Raw genomic sequence first — 19,044 nt, 5'->3', positions numbered from 1 at the left:
TAGGTAGGCGGCCCGCCGATACCCTTGGGTTCGCCCTTGGGAGAAGTGGGGTCGTCGCAGTTGGTATCAGAGCCTGCTTCGCGTGGTCTCTGCGTGGAGTGAGCTTGGGCTAAGTGGTGAATGGGTATGAAGGATTAAGTGCTCGTTCGAGCATAAGCTATGAACCCTGAAGTGTTATAGGTCTTCAATCTTTCTTATGGTATCTAAGGACCATAGATAGGTATGTCGGGTAAGAAGTTTGATTTGTAGATGGTTTACTCTTGGGACTGGCCAGCTCGAGATGTGAACTATTTCATTTCGGATTCTTGTGCCCGAATACTCCAGAATTGAGGCGATGCAAGCTACTAGGTACTTGAGACTTGTATCTTGGAAACATGAACAGGCTTTGTCTGACTAGAATGAGCACAAGAGGTTAATGGACATCTAGTTTGGATAGTAAGTGACGTGAGAGATCAGACGGGCTGATACTGGGACGACTTCACCTTTTCTTTTTGGTTCGCCCGCATATTACTACCACCTGACGTTAGTAAATCGACCACAAAATAAACCCTAGGAAAAGATTAGGGTTTTTACGGGTTCTCACACTCTCTCCCCCTTAAAAGAATTTCGTCCTCGAAATTCCTTATCATTGATTACTCCGGGATTAAATTGAGCACTATACTTAGCTAACAGATCGGTACCCCTTCACTGGCCAGGTTCAGTAAATTATTACCTTCCACGTCCTCCAAGGGGTCAAAGACTTGATGTTGTTCTAAGGAGTACACCCGAGAGGACACTTTCGATCCATCCTTGTCCCCCTTCTAGGGCTTCGTCCAAATATTTATATCTTAATCAAGGTCGATCACGCTTAACCACCCGAACAAACCACACGAAGTTCCATAGAATTGCCTTTCTAGTTCACCAAATCCTTTCTACCCTAGGCCTTCATATCTTTCGTATCCGGGCGCAAGAATCTCGTCTAGGATAATTCACATCTCGAGCCGGCCGGTCCCAAGAGTAAACCATCCTTATTAAAGATTCCTACCCGACATACATACCTAGCTTCCTCGAGTCCCATGATAAAGATTCGTACACTTATCACATGCCCGGTTCATAACTTACGCTCAAACGAGCACTTAGACATATTCATGAAATTAGGACCACAACACCACTTGGCCCAGTCTCACTCCGCGCAGAGACCACGCGAAGTGGCTCTGATACCACTTGTGACAGCCCCACTTTCCCCTAAGGCGAACCAAAGGGGTGAGCGGACTGCCTGCCCAGCTCTCGCCAGGACTAACGATGCAGACCAGAACTATCTATAGCGATCCGGAACTTACAAACGAGCGTAAACAAGTCAAAATGGTAAAACAACCCAAAATAAAAAAATGAAATCCGGAGTCGGCCATGAATAGTAACCGACCCGTCAGAACCCAACCGAAATAGCTAACAAACATTCACATCTGAACTTTAGCGTTTACAAATCAAAATGACATACAAAAGTTTTCAAAAGTTAATATATACACACGGTTTGCCAAATCAAAAGAGAAAACGCCCCAAAAGTACACTTAGGGTTTTAATACATGAGCTATACAAAAGATATGTTCAACTAGCTCAATTTGGCAGTCATTTGTCAAATCCAGACCCAAAGGGTTTATTTTCCTGTAAGGAAAACAAAAGAAACAGAAAGGGGTGAGCTTGCGCTCAATGAGGTACCAAACAGATAGCATTAAAATCATGGCATTTCACATTTAACAAATCAGATACACATGTCAGATGTAAAGCACAGAAACCAATGATTCAAATCAGAAGGATACGGGTGGCTCTCAGGAGCCAAATTTCCAGCGCAGTACTTGATCCAAACCGGTTGACTCTCCGTCAACGTATATAGAACCAATGCGTCCGTAGACCCCTCTTTACTCCGAATTCCGTCCACCAAACACCCCTTTACCGGGCCCGCTCACCTCAAACGAACAAAATGGTAATACTCGAGTATACCCGGAATCAAGGGTCTCAATACCCAAAATCCCCGAACAGACTACCGTGGTTCGTTATCTAATCGTCCAGGCCCTTGCCGGCCCGACTCGAATAACTTAGCCACAGGATTGAGCTCATAGGTCATAGAAATCCGAACAGATGCAGACATAGATAACAGATTCAAATTTTGTATAGTAAATTGGCATATGATCAGACTAGAGAACGAGTGTGATAAAGTACACCCTCGTCTCGAACAAATAAACAGATTACAGAGCAAAATCAAGTTAAACAGCAATGAAGGGGAGTGGTACACTCACCGGCTCAACTTCAAAAGTTTTCACTTCAGATTGGCCTTAGTCGCCAAGAAACCCTAAAATAATCAAAATAAACCAATTGAAGGTTTTACTTCCAGAATCGAGTAAACAGAATGCACATGTGAGGCTCGACTACTAGTCGTATGCCTCGCCAAATAATTACTAATGCAAGGGTGCAAAACATGATTTTCTTGGAAACGAAAAGGTAGCATGAAGACTTAGGCGCAAACAACCCAAAAGCCTTTCATTCTACCAAAAGGCAAATCCAACTTAAAGGAATCAAACGGCCTAGAAAATCGGGCAGCACTTCCCCTAAATTTCTTACTTTTCCAGCCATTAAGGCTTCATTATATCCTCAAATCAGTCCCAACATCTCACACAAAATTCATCTCATTTCCCAAAAGCCGTTCACTAAGCTCAAAGTGGTACAAGTACAAAAGTTAGCTAGGAAACAACCGAAATGAAAGCAAGCCCTAAAAGAGACTCGATAACGAGTCATATAGCCATACCAATTATAACCCTACTAGGGTTTCATATGCATAAATAAGTATCATAGACAACCAGAAATTAAGAAATGGCATTAGCTTAGGCCTTAACAAAAAAAACAGTTTTCGTCATACTTTTGCGGTAATGACACAAAATGCGCTACGCTTATCGGATGAGGGTGTAAGACCCAACATATCGAAGCTAAAAGATAGGGCTACAACAATGTAGAAGGCCACTCAGTCCAAATCCTAGCACAACTAGGTCAAAAATGCAGAAAACCAAGCCAGAACCGTAATTGCAGGTTCCCAAATCACACAAAACTGTAATCAGTCCAAGGCAGTCTATACAGGTCCAAATGCATTGATTCCAAAGGCATATGAAAGCTAAGACATCAAGCTACATTTCATCAGAAGACACCATCATCAAAATCCAAAGCAATGCCAGTCAAAATAGACAATTACTATCGCAGTTCGCACATTCTGTTCACCCAGAACAGCAACAGTAAAAATGGCATAACTCACTCTACACTATTCCAAATGCCCTGAAATTTTGCAGGCACTTCAAAATCATCAATACCTACAACTTTCATGTTTTGAGCAAAGTCCAATTCGGCCTCTATCTATGACCTAAAATTTCGGACAGAATGTTCAACCAAGAACCCTAATTTTCCAGAAATTCTTCCAAATTCAAAATTGATTGCAATATCCTATCATATGCACCTACTAGAGCCAAAGCCCCTTATTACCAACCATCAAAAACAACCACACCATCAAGATCATATGAAACCAGAAAATTCCTCAAAAAATAAAAAACTCAACCAAATCACTTCAAACCAAGAAATAATCCACAATTTCTAGCACAATAGCCACCATTAGGCATAAAATAAGCATCATTAGATATGGGAGGGTGTTCATATACCACTTACCAAGTAAACAAGAGAGAGGAAGATGTTGGACACCTTAAGTCTTCAAACAAACTTCACTAAACTACTCACTAGCACCCAAGGGAGGAATTTTATGGAGTGAAATCAAGATCAAATGGTTGGATGATCACATTCAAGCAAAATGGAAGCAAGAATCTTGAAGAATTTTCCTTTCTTCTTAGCTCAAGAAAGTCGGCCACAAGAAGGTAAGAAATGGTAAGTTTTTTTTTCAATTTTTGTGAGATATTTACTCAAATAGTCAAAAGGTCAAAAATTGGAATAGTAAGTCATAAGCCTTGCCCAATGAAATGGTGACACTTGTCACCTCAATTAATGCATTCCTATCCTTTCTTTTCTCTCTCACATCAATCATTTCACACACTCTACTTATCTCTTAACACCCGATAAATTTTACACAGTATCCGGAATTTAACCTAATTGGCCGAATTTTTCCGAACTTTTCGCACTAGTGGGTCCCACGTCCATTATTCACTCTTAATTTTTCAAAAACTCTCCAATACTAGAAAAATCATCTAAAAACTATAATTACTCATAAAAATTCATCAGGAAAATTTCCTAAGCCAGAAAATGCAGAAAACATGCAATTAAGAGGAAATAAACCCTAGGAAAAGATTAGGGTTTTTACGGGTTCTCACACTCTCTCCCCCTTAAAAGAATTTCGTCCTCGAAATTCCTTATCATTGATTACTCCGGGATTAAATTGAGCACTATACTTAGCTAACAGATCGGTACCCCTTCACTGGCCAGGTTCAGTAAATTATTACCTTCCACGTCCTCCAAGGGGTCAAAGACTTGATGTTGTTCTAAGGAGTACACCCGAGAGGACACTTTCGATCCATCCTTGTCCCCCTTCTAGGGCTTCGTCCAAATATTTATATCTTAATCAAGGTCGATCACGCTTAACCACCCGAACAAACCACACGAAGTTCCATAGAATTGCCTTTCTAGTTCACCAAATCCTTTCTACCCTAGGCCTTCATATCTTTCGTATCCGGGCGCAAGAATCTCGTCTAGGATAATTCACATCTCGAGCCGGCCGGTCCCAAGAGTAAACCATCCTTATTAAAGATTCCTACCCGACATACATACCTAGCTTCCTCGAGTCCCATGATAAAGATTCGTACACTTATCACATGCCCGGTTCATAACTTACGCTCAAACGAGCACTTAGACATATTCATGAAATTAGGACCACAACACCACTTGGGCCAGTCTCACTCCGCGCAGAGACCACGCGAAGTGGCTCTGATACCACTTGTGACAGCCCCACTTTCCCCTAAGGCGAACCAAAGGGGTGAGCGGACTGCCTGCCCAACTCTCGCCAGGACTAACGATGCAGACCAGAACTATCTATAGCGATCCGGAACTTACAAACGAGCGTAAACAAGTCAAAATGGTAAAACAACCCAAAATAAAAAAATGAAATCCGGAGTCGGCCATGAATAGTAACCGACCCGTCAGAACCCAACCGAAATAGCTAACAAACATTCACATCTGAACTTTAGCGTTTACAAATCAAAATGACATACAAAAGTTTTCAAAAGTTAATATATACACACGGTTTGCCAAATCAAAAGAGAAAACGCCCCAAAAGTACACTTAGGGTTTTAATACATGAGCTATACAAAAGATATGTTCAACTAGCTCAATTTGGCAGTCATTTGTCAAATCCAGACCAAAAGGGTTTATTTTCCTGTAAGGAAAACAAAAGAAACAGAAAGGGGTGAGCTTGCGCTCAATGAGGTACCAAACAGATAGCATTAAAATCATGGCATTTCACATTTAACAAATCAGATACACATGTCAGATGTAAAGCACAGAAACCAATGATTCAAATCAGAAGGATACGGGTGGCTCTCAGGAGCCAAATTTCCAGCGCAGTACTTGATCCAAACCGGTTGACTCTCCGTCAACGTATATAGAACCAATGCGTCCGTAGACCCCTCTTTACTCCGAATTCCGTCCACCAAACACCCCTTTACCGGGCCCGCTCACCTCAAACGAACAAAATGGTAATACTCGAGTATACCCGGAATCAAGGGTCTCAATACCCAAAATCCCCGAACAGACTACCGTGGTTCGTTATCTAATCGTCCAGGCCCTTGCCGGCCCGACTCGAATAACTTAGCCACAGGATTGAGCTCATAGGTCATAGAAATCCGAACAGATGCAGACATAGATAACAGATTCAAATTTTGTATAGTAAATTGGCATATGATCAGACTAGAGAACGAGTGTGATAAAGTACACCCTCGTCTCGAACAAATAAACAGATTACAGAGCAAAATCAAGTTAAACAGCAATGAAGGGGAGTGGTACACTCACCGGCTCAACTTCAAAAGTTTTCACTTCAGATTGGCCTTAGTCGCCAAGAAACCCTAAAATAATCAAAATAAACCAATTGAAGGTTTTACTTCCAGAATCGAGTAAACAGAATGCACATGTGAGGCTCGACTACTAGTCGTATGCCTCGCCAAATAATTACTAATGCAAGGGTGCAAAACATGATTTTCTTGGAAACGAAAAGGTAGCATGAAGACTTAGGCGCAAACAACCCAAAAGCCTTTCATTCTACCAAAAGGCAAATCCAACTTAAAGGAATCAAACGGCCTAGAAAATCGGGCAGCACTTCCCCTAAATTTCTTACTTTTCCAGCCATTAAGGCTTCATTATATCCTCAAATCAGTCCCAACATCTCACACAAAATTCATCTCATTTCCCAAAAGCCGTTCACTAAGCTCAAAGTGGTACAAGTACAAAAGTTAGCTAGGAAACAACCGAAATGAAAGCAAGCCCTAAAAGAGACTCGATAACGAGTCATATAGCCATACCAATTATAACCCTACTAGGGTTTCATATGCATAAATAAGTATCATAGACAACCAGAAATTAAGAAATGGCATTAGCTTAGGCCTTAACAAAAAAAACAGTTTTCGTCATACTTTTGCGGTAATGACACAAAATGCGCTACGCTTATCGGATGAGGGTGTAAGACCCAACATATCGAAGCTAAAAGATAGGGCTACAACAATGTAGAAGGCCACTCAGTCCAAATCCTAGCACAACTAGGTCAAAAATGCAGAAAACCAAGCCAGAACCGTAATTGCAGGTTCCCAAATCACACAAAACTGTAATCAGTCCAAGGCAGTCTATACAGGTCCAAATGCATTGATTCCAAAGGCATATGAAAGCTAAGACATCAAGCTACATTTCATCAGAAGACACCATCATCAAAATCCAAAGCAATGCCAGTCAAAATAGACAATTACTATCGCAGTTCGCACATTCTGTTCACCCAGAACAGCAACAGTAAAAATGGCATAACTCACTCTACACTATTCCAAATGCCCTGAAATTTTGCAGGCACTTCAAAATCATCAATACCTACAACTTTCATGTTTTGAGCAAAGTCCAATTCGGCCTCTATCTATGACCTAAAATTTCGGACAGAATGTTCAACCAAGAACCCTAATTTTCCAGAAATTCTTCCAAATTCAAAATTGATTGCAATATCCTATCATATGCACCTACTAGAGCCAAAGCCCCTTATTACCAACCATCAAAAACAACCACACCATCAAGATCATATGAAACCAGAAAATTCCTCAAAAAATAAAAAACTCAACCAAATCACTTCAAACCAAGAAATAATCCACAATTTCTAGCACAATAGCCACCATTAGGCATAAAATAAGCATCATTAGATATGGGAGGGTGTTCATATACCACTTACCAAGTAAACAAGAGAGAGGAAGATGTTGGACACCTTAAGTCTTCAAACAAACTTCACTAAACTACTCACTAGCACCCAAGGGAGGAATTTTATGGAGTGAAATCAAGATCAAATGGTTGGATGATCACATTCAAGCAAAATGGAAGCAAGAATCTTGAAGAATTTTCCTTTCTTCTTAGCTCAAGAAAGTCGGCCACAAGAAGGTAAGAAATGGTAAGTTTTTTTTTCAATTTTTGTGAGATATTTACTCAAATAGTCAAAAGGTCAAAAATTGGAATAGTAAGTCATAAGCCTTGCCCAATGAAATGGTGACACTTGTCACCTCAATTAATGCATTCCTATCCTTTCTTTTCTCTCTCACATCAATCATTTCACACACTCTACTTATCTCTTAACACCCGATAAATTTTACACAGTATCCGGAATTTAACCTAATTGGCCGAATTTTTCCGAACTTTTCGCACTAGTGGGTCCCACGTCCATTATTCACTCTTAATTTTTCAAAAACTCTCCAATACTAGAAAAATCATCTAAAAACTATAATTACTCATAAAAATTCATCAGGAAAATTTCCTAAGCCAGAAAATGCAGAAAACATGCAATTAAGAGGAAATAAACCCTAGGAAAAGATTAGGGTTTTTACGGGTTCTCACACTCTCTCCCCCTTAAAAGAATTTCGTCCTCGAAATTCCTTATCATTGATTACTCCGGGATTAAATTGAGCACTATACTTAGCTAACAGATCGGTACCCCTTCACTGGCCAGGTTCAGTAAATTATTACCTTCCACGTCCTCCAAGGGGTCAAAGACTTGATGTTGTTCTAAGGAGTACACCCGAGAGGACACTTTCGATCCATCCTTGTCCCCCTTCTAGGGCTTCGTCCAAATATTTATATCTTAATCAAGGTCGATCACGCTTAACCACCCGAACAAACCACACGAAGTTCCATAGAATTGCCTTTCTAGTTCACCAAATCCTTTCTACCCTAGGCCTTCATATCTTTCGTATCCGGGCGCAAGAATCTCGTCTAGGATAATTCACATCTCGAGCCGGCCGGTCCCAAGAGTAAACCATCCTTATTAAAGATTCCTACCCGACATACATACCTAGCTTCCTCGAGTCCCATGATAAAGATTCGTACACTTATCACATGCCCGGTTCATAACTTACGCTCAAACGAGCACTTAGACATATTCATGAAATTAGGACCACAACACCACTTGGCCCAGTCTCACTCCGCGCAGAGACCACGCGAAGTGGCTCTGATACCACTTGTGACAGCCCCACTTTCCCCTAAGGCGAACCAAAGGGGTGAGCGGACTGCCTGCCCAGCTCTCGCCAGGACTAACGATGCAGACCAGAACTATCTATAGCGATCCGGAACTTACAAACGAGCGTAAACAAGTCAAAATGGTAAAACAACCCAAAATAAAAAAATGAAATCCGGAGTCGGCCATGAATAGTAACCGACCCGTCAGAACCCAACCGAAATAGCTAACAAACATTCACATCTGAACTTTAGCGTTTACAAATCAAAATGACATACAAAAGTTTTCAAAAGTTAATATATACACACGGTTTGCCAAATCAAAAGAGAAAACGCCCCAAAAGTACACTTAGGGTTTTAATACATGAGCTATACAAAAGATATGTTCAACTAGCTCAATTTGGCAGTCATTTGTCAAATCCAGACCAAAAGGGTTTATTTTCCTGTAAGGAAAACAAAAGAAACAGAAAGGGGTGAGCTTGCGCTCAATGAGGTACCAAACAGATAGCATTAAAATCATGGCATTTCACATTTAACAAATCAGATACACATGTCAGATGTAAAGCACAGAAACCAATGATTCAAATCAGAAGGATACGGGTGGCTCTCAGGAGCCAAATTTCCAGCGCAGTACTTGATCCAAACCGGTTGACTCTCCGTCAACGTATATAGAACCAATGCGTCCGTAGACCCCTCTTTACTCCGAATTCCGTCCACCAAACACCCCTTTACCGGGCCCGCTCACCTCAAACGAACAAAATGGTAATACTCGAGTATACCCGGAATCAAGGGTCTCAATACCCAAAATCCCCGAACAGACTACCGTGGTTCGTTATCTAATCGTCCAGGCCCTTGCCGGCCCGACTCGAATAACTTAGCCACAGGATTGAGCTCATAGGTCATAGAAATCCGAACAGATGCAGACATAGATAACAGATTCAAATTTTGCATAGTAAATTGGCATATGATCAGACTAGAGAACGAGTGTGATAAAGTACACCCTCGTCTCGAACAAATAAACAGATTACAGAGCAAAATCAAGTTAAACAGCAATGAAGGGGAGTGGTACACTCACCGGCTCAACTTCAAAAGTTTTCACTTCAGATTGGCCTTAGTCGCCAAGAAACCCTAAAATAATCAAAATAAACCAATTGAAGGTTTTACTTCCAGAATCGAGTAAACAGAATGCACATGTGAGGCTCGACTACTAGTCGTATGCCTCGCCAAATAATTACTAATGCAAGGGTGCAAAACATGATTTTCTTGGAAACGAAAAGGTAGCATGAAGACTTAGGCGCAAACAACCCAAAAGCCTTTCATTCTACCAAAAGGCAAATCCAACTTAAAGGAATCAAACGGCCTAGAAAATCGGGCAGCACTTCCCCTAAATTTCTTACTTTTCCAGCCATTAAGGCTTCATTATATCCTCAAATCAGTCCCAACATCTCACACAAAATTCATCTCATTTCCCAAAAGCCGTTCACTAAGCTCAAAGTGGTACAAGTACAAAAGTTAGCTAGGAAACAACCGAAATGAAAGCAAGCCCTAAAAGAGACTCGATAACGAGTCATATAGCCATACCAATTATAACCCTACTAGGGTTTCATATGCATAAATAAGTATCATAGACAACCAGAAATTAAGAAATGGCATTAGCTTAGGCCTTAACAAAAAAAACAGTTTTCGTCATACTTTTGCGGTAATGACACAAAATGCGCTACGCTTATCGGATGAGGGTGTAAGACCCAACATATCGAAGCTAAAAGATAGGGCTACAACAATGTAGAAGGCCACTCAGTCCAAATCCTAGCACAACTAGGTCAAAAATGCAGAAAACCAAGCCAGAACCGTAATTGCAGGTTCCCAAATCACACAAAACTGTAATCAGTCCAAGGCAGTCTATACAGGTCCAAATGCATTGATTCCAAAGGCATATGAAAGCTAAGACATCAAGCTACATTTCATCAGAAGACACCATCATCAAAATCCAAAGCAATGCCAGTCAAAATAGACAATTACTATCGCAGTTCGCACATTCTGTTCACCCAGAACAGCAACAGTAAAAATGGCATAAATCACTCTACACTATTCCAAATGCCCTGAAATTTTGCAGGCACTTCAAAATCATCAATACCTACAACTTTCATGTTTTGAGCAAAGTCCAATTCGGCCTCTATCTATGACCTAAAATTTCGGACAGAATGTTCAACCAAGAACCCTAATTTTCCAGAAATTCTTCCAAATTCAAAATTGATTGCAATATCCTATCATATGCACCTACTAGAGCCAAAGCCCCTTATTACCAACCATCAAAAACAACCACACCATCAAGATCATATGAAACCAGAAAATTCCTCAAAAAATAAAAAACTCAACCAAATCACTTCAAACCAAGAAATAATCCACAATTTCTAGCACAATAGCCACCATTAGGCATAAAATAAGCATCATTAGATATGGGAGGGTGTTCATATACCACTTACCAAGTAAACAAGAGAGAGGAAGATGTTGGACACCTTAAGTCTTCAAACAAACTTCACTAAACTACTCACTAGCACCCAAGGGAGGAATTTTATGGAGTGAAATCAAGATCAAATGGTTGGATGATCACATTCAAGCAAAATGGAAGCAAGAATCTTGAAGAATTTTCCTTTCTTCTTAGCTCAAGAAAGTCGGCCACAAGAAGGTAAGAAATGGTAAGTTTTTTTTTCAATTTTTGTGAGATATTTACTCAAATAGTCAAAAGGTCAAAAATTGGAATAGTAAGTCATAAGCCTTGCCCAATGAAATGGTGACACTTGTCACCTCAATTAATGCATTCCTATCCTTTCTTTTCTCTCTCACATCAATCATTTCACACACTCTACTTATCTCTTAACACCCGATAAATTTTACACAGTATCCGGAATTTAACCTAATTGGCCGAATTTTTCCGAACTTTTCGCACTAGTGGGTCCCACGTCCATTATTCACTCTTAATTTTTCAAAAACTCTCCAATACTAGAAAAATCATCTAAAAACTATAATTACTCATAAAAATTCATCAGGAAAATTTCCTAAGCCAGAAAATGCAGAAAACATGCAATTAAGAGGAAATAAACCCTAGGAAAAGATTAGGGTTTTTACGGGTTCTCACACTCTCTCCCCCTTAAAAGAATTTCGTCCTCGAAATTCCTTATCATTGATTACTCCGGGATTAAATTGAGCACTATACTTAGCTAACAGATCGGTACCCCTTCACTGGCCAGGTTCAGTAAATTATTACCTTCCACGTCCTCCAAGGGGTCAAAGACTTGATGTTGTTCTAAGGAGTACACCCGAGAGGACACTTTCGATCCATCCTTGTCCCCCTTCTAGGGCTTCGTCCAAATATTTATATCTTAATCAAGGTCGATCACGCTTAACCACCCGAACAAACCACACGAAGTTCCATAGAATTGCCTTTCTAGTTCACCAAATCCTTTCTACCCTAGGCCTTCATATCTTTCGTATCCGGGCGCAAGAATCTCGTCTAGGATAATTCACATCTCGAGCCGGCCGGTCCCAAGAGTAAACCATCCTTATTAAAGATTCCTACCCGACATACATACCTAGCTTCCTCGAGTCCCATGATAAAGATTCGTACACTTATCACATGCCCGGTTCATAACTTACGCTCAAACGAGCACTTAGACATATTCATGAAATTAGGACCACAACACCACTTGGCCCAGTCTCACTCCGCGCAGAGACCACGCGAAGTGGCTCTGATACCACTTGTGACAGCCCCACTTTCCCCTAAGGCGAACCAAAGGGGTGAGCGGACTGCCTGCCCAGCTCTCGCCAGGACTAACGATGCAGACCAGAACTATCTATAGCGATCCGGAACTTACAAACGAGCGTAAACAAGTCAAAATGGTAAAACAACCCAAAATAAAAAAATGAAATCCGGAGTCGGCCATGAATAGTAACCGACCCGTCAGAACCCAACCGAAATAGCTAACAAACATTCACATCTGAACTTTAGCGTTTACAAATCAAAATGACATACAAAAGTTTTCAAAAGTTAATATATACACACGGTTTGCCAAATCAAAAGAGAAAACGCCCCAAAAGTACACTTAGGGTTTTAATACATGAGCTATACAAAAGATATGTTCAACTAGCTCAATTTGGCAGTCATTTGTCAAATCCAGACCAAAAGGGTTTATTTTCCTGTAAGGAAAACAAAAGAAACAGAAAGGGGTGAGCTTGCGCTCAATGAGGTACCAAACAGATAGCATTAAAATCATGGCATTTCACATTTAACAAATCAGATACACATGTCAGATGTAAAGCACAGAAACCAATGATTCAAATCAGAAGGATACGGGTGGCTCTCAGGAGCCAAATTTCCAGCGCAGTACTTGATCCAAACCGGTTGACTCTCCGTCAACGTATATAGAACCAATGCGTCCGTAGACCCCTCTTTACTCCGAATTCCGTCCACCAAACACCCCTTTACCGGGCCCGCTCACCTCAAACGAACAAAATGGTAATACTCGAGTATACCCGGAATCAAGGGTCTCAATACCCAAAATCCCCGAACAGACTACCGTGGTTCGTTATCTAATCGTCCAGGCCCTTGCCGGCCCGACTCGAATAACTTAGCCACAGGATTGAGCTCATAGGTCATAGAAATCCGAACAGATGCAGACATAGATAACAGATTCAAATTTTGTATAGTAAATTGGCATATGATCAGACTAGAGAACGAGTGTGATAAAGTACACCCTCGTCTCGAACAAATAAACAGATTACAGAGCAAAATCAAGTTAAACAGCAATGAAGGGGAGTGGTACACTCACCGGCTCAACTTCAAAAGTTTTCACTTCAGATTGGCCTTAGTCGCCAAGAAACCCTAAAATAATCAAAATAAACCAATTGAAGGTTTTACTTCCAGAATCGAGTAAACAGAATGCACATGTGAGGCTCGACTACTAGTCGTATGCCTCGCCAAATAATTACTAATGCAAGGGTGCAAAACATGATTTTCTTGGAAACGAAAAGGTAGCATGAAGACTTAGGCGCAAACAACCCAAAAGCCTTTCATTCTACCAAAAGGCAAATCCAACTTAAAGGAATCAAACGGCCTAGAAAATCGGGCAGCACTTCCCCTAAATTTCTTACTTTTCCAGCCATTAAGGCTTCATTATATCCTCAAATCAGTCCCAACATCTCACACAAAATTCATCTCATTTCCCAAAAGCCGTTCACTAAGCTCAAAGTGGTACAAGTACAAAAGTTAGCTAGGAAACAACCGAAATGAAAGCAAGCCCTAAAAGAGACTCGATAACGAGTCATATAGCCATACCAATTATAACCCTACTAGGGTTTCATATGCATAAATAAGTATCATAGACAACCAGAAATTAAGAAATGGCATTAGCTTAGGCCTTAACAAAAAAAACAGTTTTCGTCATACTTTTGCGGTAATGACACAAAATGCGCTACGCTTATCGGATGAGGGTGTAAGACCCAACATATCGAAGCTAAAAGATAGGGCTACAACAATGTAGAAGGCCACTCAGTCCAAATCCTAGCACAACTAGGTCAAAAATGCAGAAAACCAAGCCAGAACCGTAATTGCAGGTTCCCAAATCACACAAAACTGTAATCAGTCCAAGGCAGTCTATACAGGTCCAAATGCATTGATTCCAAAGGCATATGAAAGCTAAGACATCAAGCTACATTTCATCAGAAGACACCATCATCAAAATCCAAAGCAATGCCAGTCAAAATAGACAATTACTATCGCAGTTCGCACATTCTGTTCACCCAGAACAGCAACAGTAAAAATGGCATAAATCACTCTACACTATTCCAAATGCCCTGAAATTTTGCAGGCACTTCAAAATCATCAATACCTACAACTTTCATGTTTTGAGCAAAGTCCAATTCGGCCTCTATCTATGACCTAAAATTTCGGACAGAATGTTCAACCAAGAACCCTAATTTTCCAGAAATTCTTCCAAATTCAAAATTGATTGCAATATCCTATCATATGCACCTACTAGAGCCAAAGCCCCTTATTACCAACCATCAAAAACAACCACACCATCAAGATCATATGAAACCAGAAAATTCCTCAAAAAATAAAAAACTCAACCAAATCACTTCAAACCAAGAAATAATCCACAATTTCTAGCACAATAGCCACCATTAGGCATAAAATAAGCATCATTAGATATGGGAGGGTGTTCATATACCACTTACCAAGTAAACAAGAGAGAGGAAGATGTTGGACACCTTAAGTCTTCAAACAAACTTCACTAAACTACTCACTAGCACCCAAGGGAGGAATTTTATGGAGTGAAATCAAGATCAAATGGTTGGATGATCACATTCAAGCAAAATGGAAGCAAGAATCTTGAAGAATTTTCCTTTCTTCTTAGCTCAAGAAAGTCGGCCACAAGAAGGTAAGAAATGGTAAGTTTTTTTTTCAATTTTTGTGAGATATTTACTCAAATAGTCAAAAGGTCAAAAATTGGAATAGTAAGTCATAAGCCTTGCCCAATGAAATGGTGACACTTGTCACCTCAATTAATGCATTCCTATCCTTTCTTTTCTCTCTCACATCAATCATTTCACACACTCTACTTATCTCTTAACACCCGATAAATTTTACACAGTATCCGGAATTTAACCTAATTGGCCGAATTTTTCCGAACTTTTCGCACTAGTGGGTCCCACGTCCATTATTCACTCTTAATTTTTCAAAAACTCTCCAATACTAGAAAAATCATCTAAAAACTATAATTACTCATAAAAATTCATCAGGAAAATTTCCTAAGCCAGAAAATGCAGAAAACATGCAATTAAGAGGAAATAAACCCTAGGAAAAGATTAGGGTTTTTACGGGTTCTCACACTCTCTCCCCCTTAAAAGAATTTCGTCCTCGAAATTCCTTATCATTGATTACTCCGGGATTAAATTGAGCACTATACTTAGCTAACAGATCGGTACCCCTTCACTGGCCAGGTTCAGTAAATTATTACCTTCCACGTCCTCCAAGGGGTCAAAGACTTGATGTTGTTCTAAGGAGTACACCCGAGAGGACACTTTCGATCCATCCTTGTCCCCCTTCTAGGGCTTCGTCCAAATATTTATATCTTAATCAAGGTCGATCACGCTTAACCACCCGAACAAACCACACGAAGTTCCATAGAATTGCCTTTCTAGTTCACCAAATCCTTTCTACCCTAGGCCTTCATATCTTTCGTATCCGGGCGCAAGAATCTCGTCTAGGATAATTCACATCTCGAGCCGGCCGGTCCCAAGAGTAAACCATCCTTATTAAAGATTCCTACCCGACATACATACCTAGCTTCCTCGAGTCCCATGATAAAGATTCGTACACTTATCACATGCCCGGTTCATAACTTACGCTCAAACGAGCACTTAGACATATTCATGAAATTAGGACCACAACACCACTTGGCCCAGTCTCACTCCGCGCAGAGACCACGCGAAGTGGCTCTGATACCACTTGTGACAGCCCCACTTTCCCCTAAGGCGAACCAAAGGGGTGAGCGGACTGCCTGCCCAACTCTCGCCAGGACTAACGATGCAGACCAGAACTATCTATAGCGATCCGGAACTTACAAACGAGCGTAAACAAGTCAAAATGGTAAAACAACCCAAAATAAAAAAATGAAATCCGGAGTCGGCCATGAATAGTAACCGACCCGTCAGAACCCAACCGAAATAGCTAACAAACATTCACATCTGAACTTTAGCGTTTACAAATCAAAATGACATACAAAAGTTTTCAAAAGTTAATATATACACACGGTTTGCCAAATCAAAAGAGAAAACGCCCCAAAAGTACACTTAGGGTTTTAATACATGAGCTATACAAAAGATATGTTCAACTAGCTCAATTTGGCAGTCATTTGTCAAATCCAGACCAAAAGGGTTTATTTTCCTGTAAGGAAAACAAAAGAAACAGAAAGGGGTGAGCTTGCGCTCAATGAGGTACCAAACAGATAGCATTAAAATCATGGCATTTCACATTTAACAAATCAGATACACATGTCAGATGTAAAGCACAGAAACCAATGATTCAAATCAGAAGGATACGGGTGGCTCTCAGGAGCCAAATTTCCAGCGCAGTACTTGATCCAAACCGGTTGACTCTCCGTCAACGTATATAGAACCAATGCGTCCGTAGACCCCTCTTTACTCCGAATTCCGTCCACCAAACACCCCTTTACCGGGCCCGCTCACCTCAAACGAACAAAATGGTAATACTCGAGTATACCCGGAATCAAGGGTCTCAATACCCAAAATCCCCGAACAGACTACCGTGGTTCGTTATCTAATCGTCCAGGCCCTTGCCGGCCCGACTCGAATAACTTAGCCACAGGATTGAGCTCATAGGTCATAGAAATCCGAACAGATGCAGACATAGATAACAGATTCAAATTTTGCATAGTAAATTGGCATATGATCAGACTAGAGAACGAGTGTGATAAAGTACACCCTCGTCTCGAACAAATAAACAGATTACAGAGCAAAATCAAGTTAAACAGCAATGAAGGGGAGTGGTACACTCACCGGCTCAACTTCAAAAGTTTTCACTTCAGATTGGCCTTAGTCGCCAAGAAACCCTAAAATAATCAAAATAAACCAATTGAAGGTTTTACTTCCAGAATCGAGTAAACAGAATGCACATGTGAGGCTCGACTACTAGTCGTATGCCTCGCCAAATAATTACTAATGCAAGGGTGCAAAACATGATTTTCTTGGAAACGAAAAGGTAGCATGAAGACTTAGGCGCAAACAACCCAAAAGCCTTTCATTCTACCAAAAGGCAAATCCAACTTAAAGGAATCAAACGGCCTAGAAAATCGGGCAGCACTTCCCCTAAATTTCTTACTTTTCCAGCCATTAAGGCTTCATTATATCCTCAAATCAGTCCCAACATCTCACACAAAATTCATCTCATTTCCCAAAAGCCGTTCACTAAGCTCAAAGTGGTACAAGTACAAAAGTTAGCTAGGAAACAACCGAAATGAAAGCAAGCCCTAAAAGAGACTCGATAACGAGTCATATAGCCATACCAATTATAACCCTACTAGGGTTTCATATGCATAAATAAGTATCATAGACAACCAGAAATTAAGAAATGGCATTAGCTTAGGCCTTAACAAAAAAAACAGTTTTCGTCATACTTTTGCGGTAATGACACAAAATGCGCTACGCTTATCGGATGAGGGTGTAAGACCCACCATATCGAAGCTAAAGGATAGGGCTACAACAATGTAGAAGGCCACTCAGTCCAAATCCTAGCACAACTAGGTCAAAAATGCAGAAAACCAAGCCAGAACCGTAATTGCAGGTTCCCAAATCACACAAAACTGTAATCAGTCCAAGGCAGTCTATACAGGTCCAAATGCATTGATTCCAAAGGCATATGAAAACTAAGACATCAAGCTACATTTCATCAGAAGACACTATCATCAAAATCCAAAGCAATTCCAGTCAAAATAGACAATTACTATCGCAGTTCGCACATTCTGTTCACCCAGAACAGCAACAGTAAAAATGGCATAACTCACTCTACACTACTCCAAATACCCTGAAATTTTGTAGGAACTTCGAAATCATCAATACCTACAACTTTCATGTTTTGAGCAAAGTCCAATTCGGCCTCTATCTATGACCTAAAATTTCGGACAGAATGTTCAACCAAGAACCCTAATTTTCCAGAAATTCTTCCAAATTCAAAATTGATTGCAATATCCTATCATATGCACCTACTAGAGCCAAAGCCCCTTATTACCAACCATCAAAAACAACCACACCATCAAGATCATATGAAACCAGAAAATTCCTCAAAAAATAAAAAACTCAACCAAATCACTTCAAACCAAGAAATAATCCACAATTTCTAGCACAATAGCCACCATTAGGCATAAAATAAGCATCATTAGATATGGGAGGGTGTTCATATACCACTTACCAAGTAAACAAGAGAGAGGAAGATGTTGGACACCTTAAGTCTTCAAACAAACTTCACTAAACTACTCACTAGCACCCAAGGGAGGAATTTTATGGAGTGAAATCAAGATCAAATGGTTGGATGATCACATTCAAGCAAAATGGAAGCAAGAATCTTGAAGAATTTTCCTTTCTTCTTAGCTCAAGAAAGTCGGCCACAAGAAGGTAAGAAATGGTAAGTTTTTTTTTCAATTTTTGTGAGATATTTACTCAAATAGTCAAAAGGTCAAAAATTGGAATAGTAAGTCATAAGCCTTGCCCAATGAAATGGTGACACTTGTCACCTCAATTAATGCATTCCTATCCTTTCTTTTCTCTCTC

Source organism: Coffea arabica, chromosome 4c (genome assembly GCF_036785885.1).
Source record: "Coffea arabica cultivar ET-39 chromosome 4c, Coffea Arabica ET-39 HiFi, whole genome shotgun sequence".
In the NCBI taxonomy this organism is placed as follows: Eukaryota; Viridiplantae; Streptophyta; class Magnoliopsida; order Gentianales; family Rubiaceae; genus Coffea; species Coffea arabica.
This window is presented reverse-complemented; position numbering follows the sequence as displayed.